General features: G+C 46.6%; 1 long non-coding RNA gene and 1 pseudogene across 1 annotated transcript in view; both read right to left on the bottom strand.

Moving 5' to 3' along the window:
* The window catches only part of LOC105467572 (uncharacterized), a 29,575-nt gene extending 14,633 nt beyond the window's left edge, over positions 1-14,942 (bottom strand). The window contains exons 1-4 of the long non-coding RNA XR_978970.2: positions 13,894-14,942; positions 11,792-11,940; positions 11,212-11,265; positions 8,105-8,153 (exon numbers count right to left, since the gene is read on the bottom strand). This is a non-coding gene — a long non-coding RNA (uncharacterized lncRNA). The remainder of the gene's footprint in view (positions 1-8,104; positions 8,154-11,211; positions 11,266-11,791; positions 11,941-13,893) is intronic.
* Positions 4,163-5,420, bottom strand: LOC105467573 (metallophosphoesterase 1-like; annotated as a pseudogene).
* Positions 14,943-16,080: the final 1,138 nt, after the last annotated feature.

Genomic DNA, 16,080 nt, shown 5'->3' with positions numbered 1-16,080 from the left:
ACACATCTCCCTTTGGGGGCATTTGTCCCGGGTCCCTTATATGTGGGCAAACCCCTCTTCACTCATTCCTCTGGGAGTGGGAGCGAGCATGCTTGTGACAGCTGTCTAGACAAAACCTCTAAGCCGAAAGGGTGCAGACACTGTTAAATGTCACACAGCCTTGCCGTAAATGAAGATCAAAAGTTGCTCCAAACCACCTCTGTGCCTGATAGCCTGAAACCTGTGTCTCATCATTTTTCAAACAACCTACATAGGCCTAGCACAGAAAATGGAGCTTTTCCTATTTTTCGGTAAGACTTTAAAAGCATCCCTACGACAAGGATGGAAAATAAAAAGCTGACCACTTCTCCATGCTCGTAAGAAGGTAAACTCCATAGGGGAGACATGGCATGTTTTGTTCAGTTGGCACATGTCAGTATGACTACGACAACTGGTAAAATGCTGAAATACTTCCAGACCAATTAACACTCACTGTGCTAAGCAAGGCCTCAGAAATCTCCAGCCACTAACAGAGAGGGTTAGTGACTGGCTCACTGGGGGCCAGCGGAACCTGTTTCAGCCCCTTGACTTACATATGTTCTGGTTGGCCGTTGCTGGAGCCCTCGTAACTACTGATATTCTGCAGACCGTCCCTATTGCAGCCCAAGCATCTAGCTGTGCCTGGTAAAGGCCCTGATATGGTTTGGCTGTGTCCCCACCCAAATCTCATCTTGAATTGTAGCTTCCATAATCCCCACGTGTTGTGGGAGAGACGTGGTGGGAGGTAATTGAATCATGGGGATGGTTACCCCCATGATGCTCTTCTCGTGATAGTGAGTTCTCATAAGATCTGATGGTTTTATAAGGGGTTACCCCCACCTTTTTTAAAAAATTAGACAGAGTCTCACTCTGTCACCAGGCTGGAGTGCAGTGGCGCAATCTCAACTCACTGCAATCTCCACCTCCTAGGTTCCAGCAATTCCCCTGCCTCAGCCTCCCGAGTAGCTGGGACCATAGGCGCGCTCCGCCACACCCGGCTAATTTTTTGTATTTTAGTAGAGACGAGGTTTCACCATGTTGGCCAGGATGGTTTCGATCTCCTGACCTCAGGATCCGCCCTCGTCCTCCCAAAGTGCTGGGATTACAGGCGTGGGTCACTGTGCCCGGCCGGTTTTCCTCTCCTTTGCTTGGCACTTCTCTCTTGCCTGCCGTGATGTAAGACGTGCCTTTGCTCTTCCTTTGCCTTCCACCATGATTGTGAGGCCTCCCCAGCCATGTGGAACTATGAGTCCATTAAATCTCTTTTTCCTTTATAAATTACCTAGTCTTGGGTATGTCTTTACTAGCAGTGTGAATGGACTAATACAGACCCCCCCAATATATATTTGCTGAGTGAGTGGATAGGGACACCCATATATTCCAGCCACCTTTTGGTAAGTGGTTTATGGGGGTGGGCACAGGCCCTGACTAAAGAACTGGATGTTTTGCCAAGGAAGGGACCTGAGCTGAGAAGACTCATTTACTCTCGAAGACTTAAGACAACATCTCTCTTGGACCAGAGAATGCTGGTGAGCAGCCCAGGCACAAATCGCCCCAGTGGGTGCCGGACTCTGCCGATACTTGGGCAGGACTGACAGCACACTCATAGCAGCCAACACACTGATATTAAAATCCCATCTGATTAGTTAAAGCTCACCCTGTGAGTGCTGATATTTTTCAGGAAATAGGAAGGATGTCTGCCCCCCTCCACACCCACCCCCTGCCCTTTTCTCTTGGTTTTCTTTTTTAATAACACATTCAGAAGTGGTTTAATGGCTGTTGAAGGAAATTATTGCCACAGCAATCAGGGCTCTCTGTGTGAAACACCTTCAATAGTCCGTGGCCTCCCTCGTGAGGCAGGGGGATATTTGGATATTAAAATGCCACTGAGCTACATCTGCCGACAAGCAGCCACTAATCATCTCTTAAGGCAGCAGGGGACGTACCCCAGGTCCTCAATTCACCAATACTTTCCTTAGGCGGGTTGCAGCCAGATGGTGGTTTCCTAGGCAAGGACAGCAGAGAACGAGGAATAAAGAAGTGGAAAAGGATCTGGCAAGAGGCCAGCACAGAGAGAACCGTTTGCTCATCCTCTCTGCTCCAGGTGAGAACAGACCTGCATGCCTCGCATTCGCAAGGTCCAATTTTCAGTTAAGTGGTGCCTCAGAGGAAGCATGTGACCTTACTTGCAGTTACATCCAGACTATAAATTCTTTTTAAGTGCTCCTGTAAGTTGAGCAGCTTCTATATGCTGGGTTGGGAGGATGAAGTCATTGGCCTTCCTGGATTCTCCTTCCTGCTTCTCCGTCCTCTTCTGAGCCTGGGACGCTGGCCTGCCTGAAAGGCCCCCTTATCCTCTGCCTTCCACTGGAGTTTGGACAGCAGGAAGAAGCAGCCAGAGTTAGGAGGGTGGGAAGAGAGTAAAATCAGGTTTATTCTCCAGTTCATACCCTGTAGAGATACCACCAGGGGTTGGCAGTGTATTTCCTGGCATCAACCTCCACTCCTATTGGATGACCCTCCCCGTCATGCTACCTGTATGGAGCGAGGGTTCTGGATTCTGACAACTGTTTTCTCCTTTGCCCTTCAGGCTAACAGCTATAACAGCTACCCCCACTCCTCCGCCCCTACGCACCATTGCCAGCCAGGTACTACGTTGTGTCTTGTGAGTCTCCCCATCCCTGCTGCACCTTTGTAAGTGGTCTCCTAATTTCTCTCTCCTCCAGTCACCCAGTTTGAATGTGCCATCTGTTCCTTGCTGGGCCCTGGCTGCCACCCAGTTGCATGCAGGTCTTTCTGTACCTTCTTGGAGACCTTCATACCACTCCTGCAATGTCATCATTACAGTCTTCCTTTACAGAGAAGACACCACGTGACTCACCCAAAGGCACTCAGCTGGAATTTGTGACTCTAGGCATCAGAAGCACATCAGTCTAATTTCCAAGTGTAGGCCCTGCTCACTGCCCCCCTAGGATCTCTTAGACCTTACAGGGGTCCTCAAATCCTTACTTCAATCTTCTCTCAGCACCAGCTGTTTTATGAACTAAACTTTGCTTACTAGCCTTCGGATCAAAGCACTTCAACACCTTTGATTTTCTTTGAGCCTCAGAACATGAATTTACTTGGATCCAAATCATTCCCACACATACCAAGAATCTACAGATGAAAAGGAATCCAGCGAGGGATCCGTTGGCAGGGGATCGGTGGCCTTGCGTCATCCTTCAGTGTATGGCACACCATGAGCACCCAGGAATGTCCTGGGGAGGCGTGGCATTGTCCCAGCAAGTAGAGCCAATGTGTCTACAGCTTGGGCTACAGCAAGGTCATTCTGCCTGGTTCAAAAGTCCACTCTTCCTTTTAATACATGGCATGACCCATCTATATTAGGGTAAAGCATACCTCCTGGAGAAAGCAATATTAAGATACAGTAAAGAATATGGTTTTTCGTTTCTTTTTCTCAGATGTAAGCATCTGATTTGAACATTCTAGGCTGGCAGATCACTCTGCCCCACGCAGCCATCAGGAACCCTGGTACCTTTCAGCTTGTCTCTGCATGTCTGGGAGCAGTGCTGCTTAAGTGTGGACCATAGGCAAGTACCAGTCCACAAACTGCTTGGTAGAAGTCCACCATGAATTGAGTTGTGACATGGATAATACGCTTTTGGAAACTTTTACCACGATTTGACATTGTCATGACATCCAGGCACATGACCAGTGGACTCGGCTCATTGAACAGGTTGTAGACCAAAATTTGGTCCATGATAGATGGGAATTGGAGTTGGGTGGAAATCATGTTCTTCAACACAGGTAGTTTGAGGAGTCTTACTTTAGAGTCTGCTAATCTATCTGATCATTTCTGTAGCCAGCAAGAAGGGGAGAAGGAGCATGGCAGAACCACTCTGTGTCTTTTGTTGTTGTTGTTTTTGTTGTTGTAGAGTACCTGTTCCATTTTTATAGCATGAGAACAGTACAATCTACTATTTATTCTGCAGTAACCCGTTTCAGTATTTGAGAATGTCTGTGATGTGCAGAGAGATGGCCTATATTTAGTCTCATCATCCACTTGATTCTAACATGATCTCTGTCCAAAGTTCCATTTCTTGGGCTTTGATATTTATTACTAAGTGCAAACGCTGCCTGCTTTTCACCTTGTCTTATGCTTTCTGAGCAGGTTCAAACCAGAAAGAAAAGGTGAGGCTAAAAGCTCAAAGCGAGTAAGTGTGAGAACCACAAGGAAGCCCACCGCTCCACAGTAGATGATCAAAACCACGTCCTCACGTGGTAGGTGGCACCTGGAGAGGGCATAGTCTGTGGGTGTGATGCTACCCATAGTGAAACTGGGGTTGTTTCTGTTCCTCCAACTGAAAGACGGGAAGCTGAGCTCGGGGATTCGTCCCCCGTGGTGCACCTCGCAGGTGCTGTGCATGTGGCCGCTGAGATCCAGGTGTAGCTGGAACCAACACAGCAGCTTTTGTGATGCCTCCCAAGAAAGCACATCATAGTTCTCCTTTAATGGGATGTTCTTTTCCTCCGGAGGAGCAACATCTTCCCCAGAACAGTTAGCGTCGCTTCTCCAATACAGAGGATAACGCTCTCGGGAGCAATTCAGTCTGTAAGAAACTTCAATAAGCTCTGCTTCTGCTTCAGAACAGATGCCACAGCTGTCCTCCTTCAGTGCCATGCTGTTGACCATCACAAAGTGAATGCCTTTCAGAGGCATTCAGCGAAAACAGCCTTTCAGAGATGAGCACTTTCTCAATCTGTTCTATCTCGTATGTGTTCATCTCACAGTGGAAGCCAGTGTCATGGTTTCCAGCAACTACCTTCAGTTGCACATGACTTGGGTGTCTGAACATTTTCTGAAACTGCTCCACATCATCCGCCCAGGCCTCAGGGGTGCTCCACTTCCCTTCATCAAAGGCATCCTCCAGGATGAAGACGACTTCTGGCTGCAGCAACCACAGAGCTGTCTGGAAGACTCTCTCCACCTGCCATTTCCTTCGTAATTTGTCCAACCAGTTACCTAGGAATTCCCCAAGCAAGTAGGTGTCAGCCAAAGACATGACTTTGAGCACAGGCTCATGCATGGCCTGTTCACCATCATAGGCTGTGGTTTTCACTTCAGGCCAATTGCACCAGAAGATCACTAAGTAGTAGATTAAAAATTCACAAAACAGAAGCACAGCAAAGACGATGAGTTTCAACAGCAATCAGCTCTTCCTCTTTAACCGATGAAAATTCTGTCTTCCTAACCTCAATCTGCTCATAGCCATTTCTCAAGCAACTAACAAATCCATCAAGGGTTCACCACGAGAAAACTGCAGAGCCCTGGGTAGGGTGATGGCATTCAGATCTTAGCTGGATACCGTAATTTTTCAGGAAAATCACCGATTCACCTCACCTTTTAAAGAGAGAGACTGATATGAAGGTAGTTGGCTGCTGCTCCCCCAAATCAGGATGCATTTGTAACAGCCACGCTTTCCTGCTCTGCGCACAATGCCAGGCAGGTGGGGAGCACAGGGCACGGTGCAGGAGCCCTTTCACCTGCGCCTGGCGACAGCTTCAGCAGACTGAACTCGGTGTGCACCCACCACACTCTGTGTCTTAAGATGTCATCCTGGGGATGGTTCATCCTCTTCTCACAATATGCAAGTGAGAACTTTTCAATATGGCCGCTGCCCCTGACACAAGGAATGTTGGGAAACCTGGTCCTCCACTGTTCAGCATGCATCCGCCACTGAACCCTCACCATGGACAATGAGAAGAATGGATTTTGGTGAATGACTACTTTTTTTTTTTTTTAATCACGTCACCCTTCCTTATCACATTTTTTAAAAATCACATCACCCTTCCTTATCACCCATTCCTGAATACAGCCCACTCAAAATCAAAGCCACCATTTCTACCAAAAAGTGTGATCAGTAGTCTTTCCTGTACACTCTCAACTCTCAGTTGGAACATGCAGGAATAGGAAAATGCTGGACCAGCATCTAAGACCTGCTTACTATTCCTCCCTCTGCAGCAAAATGACTCTGTGACCTGGAGGACATTGTCTCATCTCTGTCCTTCAGTTTCCTCCCTTGATGATCAGGGATCATAATATTTATCAAGCAAAATCATTTTTGGCCATGTACACCATACGTTAATAGTGATAGCTAACATTTATTGAGTGTTTGCTATGTACCAGGTGCTGTTCTAAGTATATTGCATGTATTAATTCATTTAACCATCACACCAACCCTATAAGAAGGGTTCTATTATTGTCTTCATTCTACGGCTGAAAAAAAAGTGAGGTACAGAGCAAGTAAGGAACTCGCCCAGGGTCACCAGAGTCCAAGTTCATAATCACTGCCTTGCTACTTCCTTAATAGAGAGGTAAAAGATTTTCAGAGTATTTTATCCTGTTTTCCTTGAATTTCCTGAACTTCCACTTTAATTTATGGGCCATCTGGTTTGTCTCCCTGTGAGATGAAGGATTCTTTCTAGGAAGGGACCATTGATTTTCCGTCCTCATACCCCCAACCACAACCTGTTCAGCCTGGTGCTTTCATGTAAGAGTTTAGTGAATGTGTGTGGGTGAATCTTGGTAAATACAGCAAAGCAATTTTTATTGGATTCATGATGCCATCACGGAAATGGCATAAATTTACCATCACCACACCTGAATTCAATCCCTCTTCTCCTGGATCCTAGCTGTGCTAGACTGAGCAAATTACTTATCCACCTAACCTCATGAAGCATTCTTTTTCTCCCCGTTAACATGGATGTAATATAGAGAAAAAGTTTAGTTCTTAAAGCCAAGGTTTCCTGTGGCAACTTCTGCCACTTACGGAATCATTCATAACACTGAGGAATATATCACTAATGCACACCTTCCCCAGCAGAGATTGGTATGGCTGGAACAAGGGAAGGACCAAAGTGGAAAGCCGTGCTGGCTCCTCTGTGCTGTTCAAAAGAGGGACTTGGAGAGAATGTGCCCCTGATGAGCAGACATGCTAATGAGCTTCCAGGTAAGCCTAGAGGTGAGTAGGGCTGGAGAACTCACATTTTTATCTTGCAAAAGTGACTGGGAATCAAATGGGAAAGAGGAGATGAAAAGGTGGAAAAGAAAGGGGACCCAGAAAAGTGAAGGGTGAGGGCTTAATTGGGAGGAGAAAGGCCACACGGGAGAGAGTCCTCTTGTTGGAAATGGCCAACTAAATGCCAACAGAGGGATGTGTGATATTCAATTTCTTTTCTTGTTTTGCGGTGAAGCATCCCCATTCAACATTCTAAACCTTCAGTATAGTTTTCTACATACAAATGCTTTGAGTTAATAATATGTGTTGTGTAGTGGTGAGGAGGGGAGGGAGCACTCCATACCTGGGTGATGTGATCAGAAACAGGCTGCAACATGAGAGGAACAGCAAGAGAATTTGCAAGAAGCCAGAGGAGCTTGAAGCCAGAGATCAATGGGAAAACATAAGCTCCCACCCCCCACATATCTCCTAGGAGATTAGAGGAAACATGGCTGGCTGTGATTGCACACACAGCAGCATTGGAATCAACTTAATTTGTTTGTTTGCTTGTTTTTGAGACAGAGTCTCAGTCTGTCACCCAGACTGGAGTGCAGTGGCACGATCTCAGCTCACTGCAACCTTCACCTCCCGGGTTTGTGTGATTCTCGTGTCTCAGTCACCTGAGGCACAGACCACCACGCCTGGCAAATTTTTGTATTTTTTGTAGAGACAGGGTTTCACCATGTTGGCCAGGCTGGTCTTGAACTCCTGACCTCAAGTGATCTGCCCACCTCAGCCTCCCAAAGTGCTGGGATTACAGGCCTGAATCAATTTAATTTAAAGCTCAAAGGGCAGGGGACCTCTGCTGGCATCTAGGGTACAAAGGTATACTAATATCCAAAAGTCATTTCTAAAAATGTAAGCAGCCTGTATGGCATGGCTACCAACATAAGAATGAGATGCCAGCCATATACCATCATGGTAATATGATAAACATCAACGCTGCCAATACCTACCTCCTAGAGCTGCAAAATGGTAAAAATACAATGACATACATAAAAACTCAACATATGTAAAATCCAGCACACCAGTACTCTCTCTTCTTCAGGTAGGAAAGGGCCAACAGGATCCAACGATCTGGGGGAGATGGAGTGGGAGACAGAAAAATGGAATTTGAGAAGGAGTTCAGAGTTCTGCCATCCTCCATCCCTGCCATCAGGTGCATTTTAGAGGCAGAGGGAGAGGGAGGACCCCCCCCCGACTCCTAAGGTGAGAGGAGAGCCAGCCTGGGGCCTCCAGCATGACACAGACAGCAAGCGGATGCTGGGGGGGTATGTTTCACCTGTGAACTTAGTGTCAAGAGGTGGGACTTTTGAGGTCTGAAGATTTATTTAGAAAAAAATTCAAAATAGTTTAGGGAAAAAAGAGGATTTACTGGCTCCCAGAAATTGAAAATGCCAAGGAATGTAAAGTTTTCAGGCTCAGTAGGATTCAGGAGCTCAGTCCACGACACCCATCCCTCAGCGACCCTGTCCTCCATTTTGACTTTCTCCTCAGGTTCCATGTGGTGACAAGATGGCTGCCCATCACCCAGCCCATATCTCCCTCATGGTTCATGTCACTGGCCCATCCCTGAACCATCACTGTGGCCAAGGAAACAAAATACACCAGTTAACCTTGGCCATTGTCTGGTGCTTACATGCTCTCTGGCTTCACATCATCCTATTCTCCCTCTTGCCTACTCTGCCTCAGCCACATGGGCCTCCTTCTTGTTCCTCAAACAGCCCAGGCATGCTTCACCTCAGGGCCGTGGCCATTGCTCTTCCGTCTACCCAGAGTATCTTCCCTCAGAGGTCTGTGTGGCTCCTTCCCACTTCTTTGGATGTCTGCACAAATGTCACCTTCCCAACGAGGACCCCTGGATTTGAACTCACACTGATACCACCTGCTGCGCACACTCACATATTCCCTATTCCTATCTCCTGTCTTATTTTTCTCTAGAGCAGATACCATCATCAGACTGTAACTAAACAAATAAGTAAAATAGGCAGTGTGTTAGTCTTCCTCCACCCCACGCCGGTAGAAAATAAATTCCATGAGGCCAATGACTTTTGTCTATCTTGTTCACCACTCTATTCCCAGAACCTAGAATAATGCCTGGCACAGGCTGGGAGTGGTGGTGCACACGTGTAATCCCAACACATTTGAGAGGCCAAAGTGGTAGGATTCCTTGAGCCCAGGAGTTTGAGACCAGCTTGGACAACATAGCTAGACCCTGTGTCTACAAAAAATAATAATAATAAAAAATTAGCCAGGCATGATGGTTTGTGCCTGTAGTCCCAGCTATTCAGAAGGCTGAAGTGGGAGGATCGCTTGAGCCCAGGAGGTCAAGTTTGCGGGGAGCTATGTTCACACCACTGCAGTCCAGCCTGGGAGACAGAGCAAGACCCTGTCTTAAAGCAATAATAATAATGTGTGGCACATAGAAAGTTCTCAATAAATTGTTTAATAAATAAATAATAAGGTCACAAGCTCCAGATGTGGAATGTCGGTAGGGGCTGCACTCAAAAGCCAGGGATTGAGGTCAAGGAGATGTGATTGCCTGAGTAAATGTGGGGAGAGGTAGCTACCAGTGGGAGAGTGAATGGCAACTTGGCCTCTGAAACAGATGTCCAATTTCCCTCCCTGTCCACAATCCACACACAAGCCATTCCCTGGCTTCCACCTCAGAGTCACAGCTGGAGCTTCCTAAAGCAATTCCCCCTCTTAATGTAGCACCTCGGAGTGCAGACCCAACCTCCTTCCAATCCCATTCCCCAAACTAGCACTGGGCGCCTGGCCCCACGTGGACAGGGACTCTTCAGTCTTGTTCTATCCACCCCAATCCCTTTATTCCCCTTCCCTCCACCCCACTCCCCTTTGTGGCTTTTTACATGACAATCAATAGCAGCCGGGCTTTGGGGATATTATCAGAGCCCTGATTGCAACCTCTAACATTATAATTCACAGGGTTGTGGGGAGCATTAGTACATCCAGGATAAATTAATTCAGTGTAAGTAAGCGCTTTGAAGCCGGGCACATCGCTCGGCTTTTGAAGCTTAAGCCCTGTTTAGATTACTTGATTAAAGTGGGTTCAAAGCTTCGGCGATCAATATATTTTGCTTAAGAGCAGTGTTGCTACAGAAGCAGATTTAATTGCATCCCGGTGCCCTGCCTTGCAGATAGCTCTTTAGAATATAATGAGATATCACAGAGCCAAAAATTGAGGGTGGGAGGGAAAGAGGAGGGACAGTCATTCAAGTTACCACCCTGGAAAAGCAGGCGACACATAGTTGGATGATGTGAGCATAAATAATCCCCCAAAATGAGAAGTTGGGGAAAACTAAAGATGGCAATCTCTGCTTATAAAATCTTGACACACAAGACACCAGAGGACAATCTCGGTTATCTGGCTGTTTTGAGGATGGATTCCTGGGTTGCGACTGGGGGAAACAATTAGTCCTCAATAATGTGACATTTTTAGGATTACAGGCTGGCACTTAATCAAAGTCAATGTGGTTAATGAGGGGGCTGACCGGACGGACCCCACGAGGCAGGGGACAGGTGGCATCACTAATATCAGGACAGTCATCTGAGTCTGCAGCAGGAGCCTGGACTAGGAGTCCAGGATGGATGGGAAGAGAGGAAGTAACATGTGTCACATGCCTACTGTGTGCTAGCTAGTGCTCTGGGAGTTTAACGCTTTTATTAGGTTGGTGCAAAAGTGATGGCAATGATTACTTTTGCGCCAACCTAATATTTTATTTAATTGTTAAAGTAAATTAAATAAATACAACTGTGCCCATTTTCCAGGGGTGGGTTGGTTGGGAAGGGAGTAAAGGCAGAATTTGAGCCCCTGTTTCCCTGATTCTTAAAGCCATACTCTGCATCAGTTCTGGTCTCCATTCAGGCACTACCTACCTGTGGGAACATCTGCAAGTCATTTAACCAACTGGGCTATAGTTATCTCTATTGTAAAATGGGAGGGAGCCTAAGCCTCCCCTGACTCAAAATCTTTGGTTTAGAATAAGTCTGGCCTGGGAGTCAAGACAGCCTGGGTTTCTGTCTTTGCAATATCAACCAGCCGTGTGATAGGATTATCGTTTCACCTCTCTGCTGCATTTACCCATTTACGATGCCAAGTCGTGGTGCTTACCTGGCCATGTGGTAGCAGTCAATGGGACGTCAGATGAGGGAGGCCTCTGACAAGCTGTAAATAGCACACAAGTGAATCTATTTAAAATCTTTAAATGAGGTGGGCCACAAACTCATCTCCTTTAAAGAGCAGAAAATTCTCTATGCCATCACGCCCTGACGTAGTCCAAAGACCAGCTGACCATGTGTATTAGTCTGTTCTCATGCTGCTAATAAAAACATACCCGAAACTGGGTAATTTATAAAGGAAAGAGGCTAAGAGGTTTAATTGACTCACGGTTCTGCATAGCTGGGGAGGCCTCAGGAAACTTACAATCATGATAGAAAGCACCTGTTCACAGGGCAGCAGGAGACAGAATAAGTGCCCAGCAAAGGGAGAAGCCCCTTATAAAAGCATTAGATTTCGTAAGAACTCATTCACTACCACGAGAACAGGATAGGGGAAACCACCCTCATTACTCAATCATCTCCACCTGGTCCCTCCCACGACACATGAGGATTATGGGAACTACAATTCAAAATAGATTTAGGTGGGGATACAGCTAAACCATGTCGCCATGGGAGAGGAGCCCTCCACCTACCGACAGTCACACTTTCCTCTGTCCTTGCAGTTCTCTCTTCTCATGGGTTCCAAAAGGTTCACCCCTCAATGCTGAATCTCTGTAGGAAATCCAGGTAGCCTCATGCCTTTTCCTTTCCAAGTCAAGCCCGATTACCTTGGAGGACAGGGCTGGGGTAGGAGAAAGGTGTGAGGAGAAGTGGCCTCCTCAGCAAGTGTCCCACGGAGGTGGTCTGCATCTCAAACACATTCTTTCTTTCACAGCCTGAGGGAACTGACAGAGCGTGGGGGCTCTGGAAGCCTCCCTCCCTTAAGTTTCCATGTAAAATATTTTTATTTATGTTACAACAACATGATACAGCACCATATGCCCATGAATCAGACCCAGTATAGATTCTGCAGATTCGCCTCACATTGGAGCTGAGCTGAGAACAACAGACTTCAGAAAACTCAGAGGAGGACACATGCCCCAACTCGGGGGAAGCAGGAAAGGGACTGACTGCATTTGTTTTTTGGCTCCCTGGGTAGAGGTGAAGGTGGGAAAGCGAACTAATATTTCCTGGAACTCTCATTCAGACTTTCAAGAACATTCGTATTGGCCATCAAATCCCCTTTCAGGCTTTGGGAAACTCACCACCTTTTTGAGCATTGGTGGGTGGTATCATTGGTTCTATCTTTAAAAGCAGAAATTGCCAGACACTTGCTTTCCCAGCCTCCCTTGCAGCTAGGACATGGGCACATGAGAGAGGCTCTACCCATCAGATATGCTTAACCAGAGTTTGCATCCAAGGTTAGCAACATAAAGAAGCAAGAATGGTAGAAGATGCAGCAAGATGGAGTTATTGGGGTTGGGGGGGGCAGTGACAGTGACCTGAAGCTAGGAGTAGCATCTGGTGCTGGTGGCAGTATTGCATATGGTACTCAGTAGTGGTGGAGGGAGTGTCCTGCAGACCAGTTTTGCAGCACGATTGGGGCATTGCTCCTGTGTGCATGATCCCAGCCTGGTTCTCCAGCCAACTGCAGCAATTCTGTGAGCTCTCTTTTCATGCATCCCTTTGGTTAAGTTTTCTGTGGCTTCCTCTTAGAAGCTCTGGTAGATGCAGAACAGAAATCAGAAAGCTGGGGCAAAGTCCTGGCTCCACTGGGCCATGGTGAGATGGGGCCCTTGCACTCTACAATTTTTGAGTCCCATCCTGCACTGACACACCATGGTGGGAGAGAAAACCTCCAGAACATGCACAGCATCCTCAGGCATGACACGCAGGCTCTTCAGTCAGACTGGAGTTTCAGTCCTCCTACCTCCGCTACCCACTGTGTTCCTTGGAGACTTACATCATAAAGCCTCAGTTTCCTCCTCTAAGAGTAGAACCTAAGAATAGTACCCATCACATAGAGTGAGGTAAAGGCTAAGGTGATAATCCATGTAAGAGACTCAATAAATTCTAAATCTAAGTCAGCACAGGAATTGATTGACATAAAGATGTCCTGAGCACTCTTCCTAAAATGACTTCCCACAAAACAGTTTAAGCTTTCATGCTTACTTAAAACAATAATAATACGCATGCCACTTACTTTGCTTTAAAATTACATTTTAGGGCTGTTAGTAATTTTTCACATTTTTAACTTTGAGCTTTACAGCTACCTGTCTTAGTCCATTCCAGCTGCTGTAACAAAATACCATAGAATGGGTAGCTTCTAAACTACAGAAATTTATTTCTCATGGTTCTGAAGGCTGGGAAGTGCAAGACCAAAGTACCAGCACGTTTGGTGTTTGGTGAGGGCTGGCTTCCTGGTTCATAGACAGCATCTTCTCACTGTATCCCCACATGGTAGAAGGAGCAAAGAAGCTCTCAGAGGTGTATTTTATAAGGGCACTAATCCCATTCCTAAGGGCTCTGCCCTCATGGCTTAATCACCTCCCAAATGCCCTACCTCCTAATATCATCCCCTTGGGGGTAAAGATTTTGACATATGAATTCTGGGGGGACATGAACATTCAAACCATAGCATAACCTACACAAAGCAAATATTCTTATCCCTGTCTTAGAGCGGTAAGAGCCAGGGCTTAGAAAATAAAAATAATAAGATAAATAAATAAATAAAAGCTCACCCAAGTTCTATTACCTTGGAAGAGCAGGGCAGGATTAAAAACCAAGGTGTCTTTATGTGAATGTAGTTCCTAACTGTCCCTGAAGAGGTATGCACTTCAAACAAGAAAATTATTTTTTGGCTCCAATGATTTGTGCCCTTGTAGTTTCCCAGAGTCCCTGGAATCTAGCCATGGCTGAGAGCAGTTCTGCCCCTGGACTTCCCAACCATGTGAATTTGAAGCTCCCTGTGTTCACTTTAGTTAGTTTGAGTTGGTTCTTCTCACTTGCCACCCAGAGCTCCAACTGGTTCAGAAGCTTCACCCTTCATGTTGTCTGCTTTCATCCATTCTATTTGACAACCATTCACTGAATTTTTGCGATGTGCCAGGGACCATGTCAGGCCCTGGGGATGCAATGATGAATGGGGTACAGTCCCTGCCTTCAGAATGCAGCCACCCCATGAGCTAGGGGTTGCCAGATGCTCCTGCTTCTGTTTTCTAGGCTAGGAAACCTAGGCTCAGAGAGATTGAAGGACTTCACTCAGGGTCATAGCTTTCTAGTGGCAGAGCCAAGAAAAGAACCCCAGCAGAGAATTTTCTACAGAGAACATTACTTCACCATTGGAGTCCACAGCTGATGGATGAGGGCACAACTCAACCACAAGTCTCAGGGGTTGCTTCTATCCTTTGGAATCCAATAAAGACTGAAAGAATAAATAAGTTCCAGAAGGGCTTAGAGGAGCTCACATGAATGATGGAGCCAGAATGAGTTATTACGGGGCAAGTCAAAGAGGCTCACATCCCTAACCTTTAGAAATTGACTTCACCGAAGGCAACTACTGTGTTCTTCCCATAAAGAATCTCTTGCTACTACTGTCAGAGACAGAACAAAGGGACAGACCAAACTTTATTCTGTGCTCATTTAGTGGGTCTCATATTTCAAAGGTTTTGGTCTCTGCCTCCCTCAAGAAATAGGATCCAAGTGCCTCAGAACTTATAATCAGGAAACTGAATCCCTTGCAGGGTAGAAGCAATGGTAGGGGAGAAAGGGATTTGCTCCTGAGGTGAGTCAAATAAGCACAGAAATTCCCTACTTGGGCCCTTTCTTATAGCTCCAGAGGTAGTGCCTATAGTTCGAATGAGAACAAAGAAGGAGGTGGTCACAGCACAAAGCCACACATCACACTGCCTAGCCATCACCATGGCAACAGCAATGTCCCTGGGAAGCCGGGAAGAGGAAGCTGCTCCTGCCGCCATTTTCTGCCTAACAATCTGAGTGGCAGCCTCTAGGTGATGGGGAAACTGGGGAGAGAGCCGGCCAAGTTTCCAGGCTCACTTCTGTCCAGAGGCCCCCTTGTGTCCCTAAGTGCCACCTGACCTCCTCTGTTCCTTGTCCATACCCTCTTGAACACTATTCCTTCAATAGCGGTCTCCTTTCTTCTCCCTCCCAGCAGCCAGTTAGTGACCTACTTTTCAAACTTAACACTTCTCAGAATATCTGAACTAAATGAAGCCTCAGGTGTCATCTATTTCTACTGCTCCCCCGTTTTCTCCCCCATTTTTCAGAGGAGGACAGGAAAGCCAGGCACATGGTGTGATTTGTCCTGTGTCTTTTCTAAGAGGCGCCATGACCAGAACACATTACTGTGACTCAGACAATCTGTAACCTACAGCACCTCATTTTTCACTCCCCTAATAAAGTCCCATGTGCCAGGTTGAACTTCCCTCCTTCCCCCACCAGGTCTCCTCAATGGCCAAGGTGGAGGAGCCGCAGCCAGAGACCTGCCCCGCCACCCCCCGCCAACATGCTGCCTGTGTTCCTCCCCACAAGTTTGCCATGGCAGTGGTTTTAGAAAAGAAGTCAGCTGGAGAGCCAGCTTGGATGACAGCACAGACTTACATTTCAGAGTCTCTAAAAGAACTCCCTAAAAGGAAGGGCAATGGTGGATATTTACATTGTAATGTATTAGAATCAGCTTTAGATGGTTTCAAAATGTTAAAACTCTCCCTATATTCTCAGCCTTTTAAGAGAACAACTATTTCCATTTTTTCCATCCAGTTTTCATTATTCATAGAAGGCTCTGTGAGCGAAGTGATGTAGCAACCATGTGCCCAAACGGTCTCAGTCATGTGACGAGTTCTTCTCTGTAGAGGGACTCTAGGAATCCATGCAACACAGACAGATGGGCCACACAGACCACTTTCAAAATAAGAGTCCCTTC

This window comes from Macaca nemestrina, chromosome 7 (assembly GCF_043159975.1).
Source record: "Macaca nemestrina isolate mMacNem1 chromosome 7, mMacNem.hap1, whole genome shotgun sequence".
In the NCBI taxonomy this organism is placed as follows: Eukaryota; Metazoa; Chordata; class Mammalia; order Primates; family Cercopithecidae; genus Macaca; species Macaca nemestrina.
This window is presented reverse-complemented; position numbering and strand designations above follow the sequence as displayed.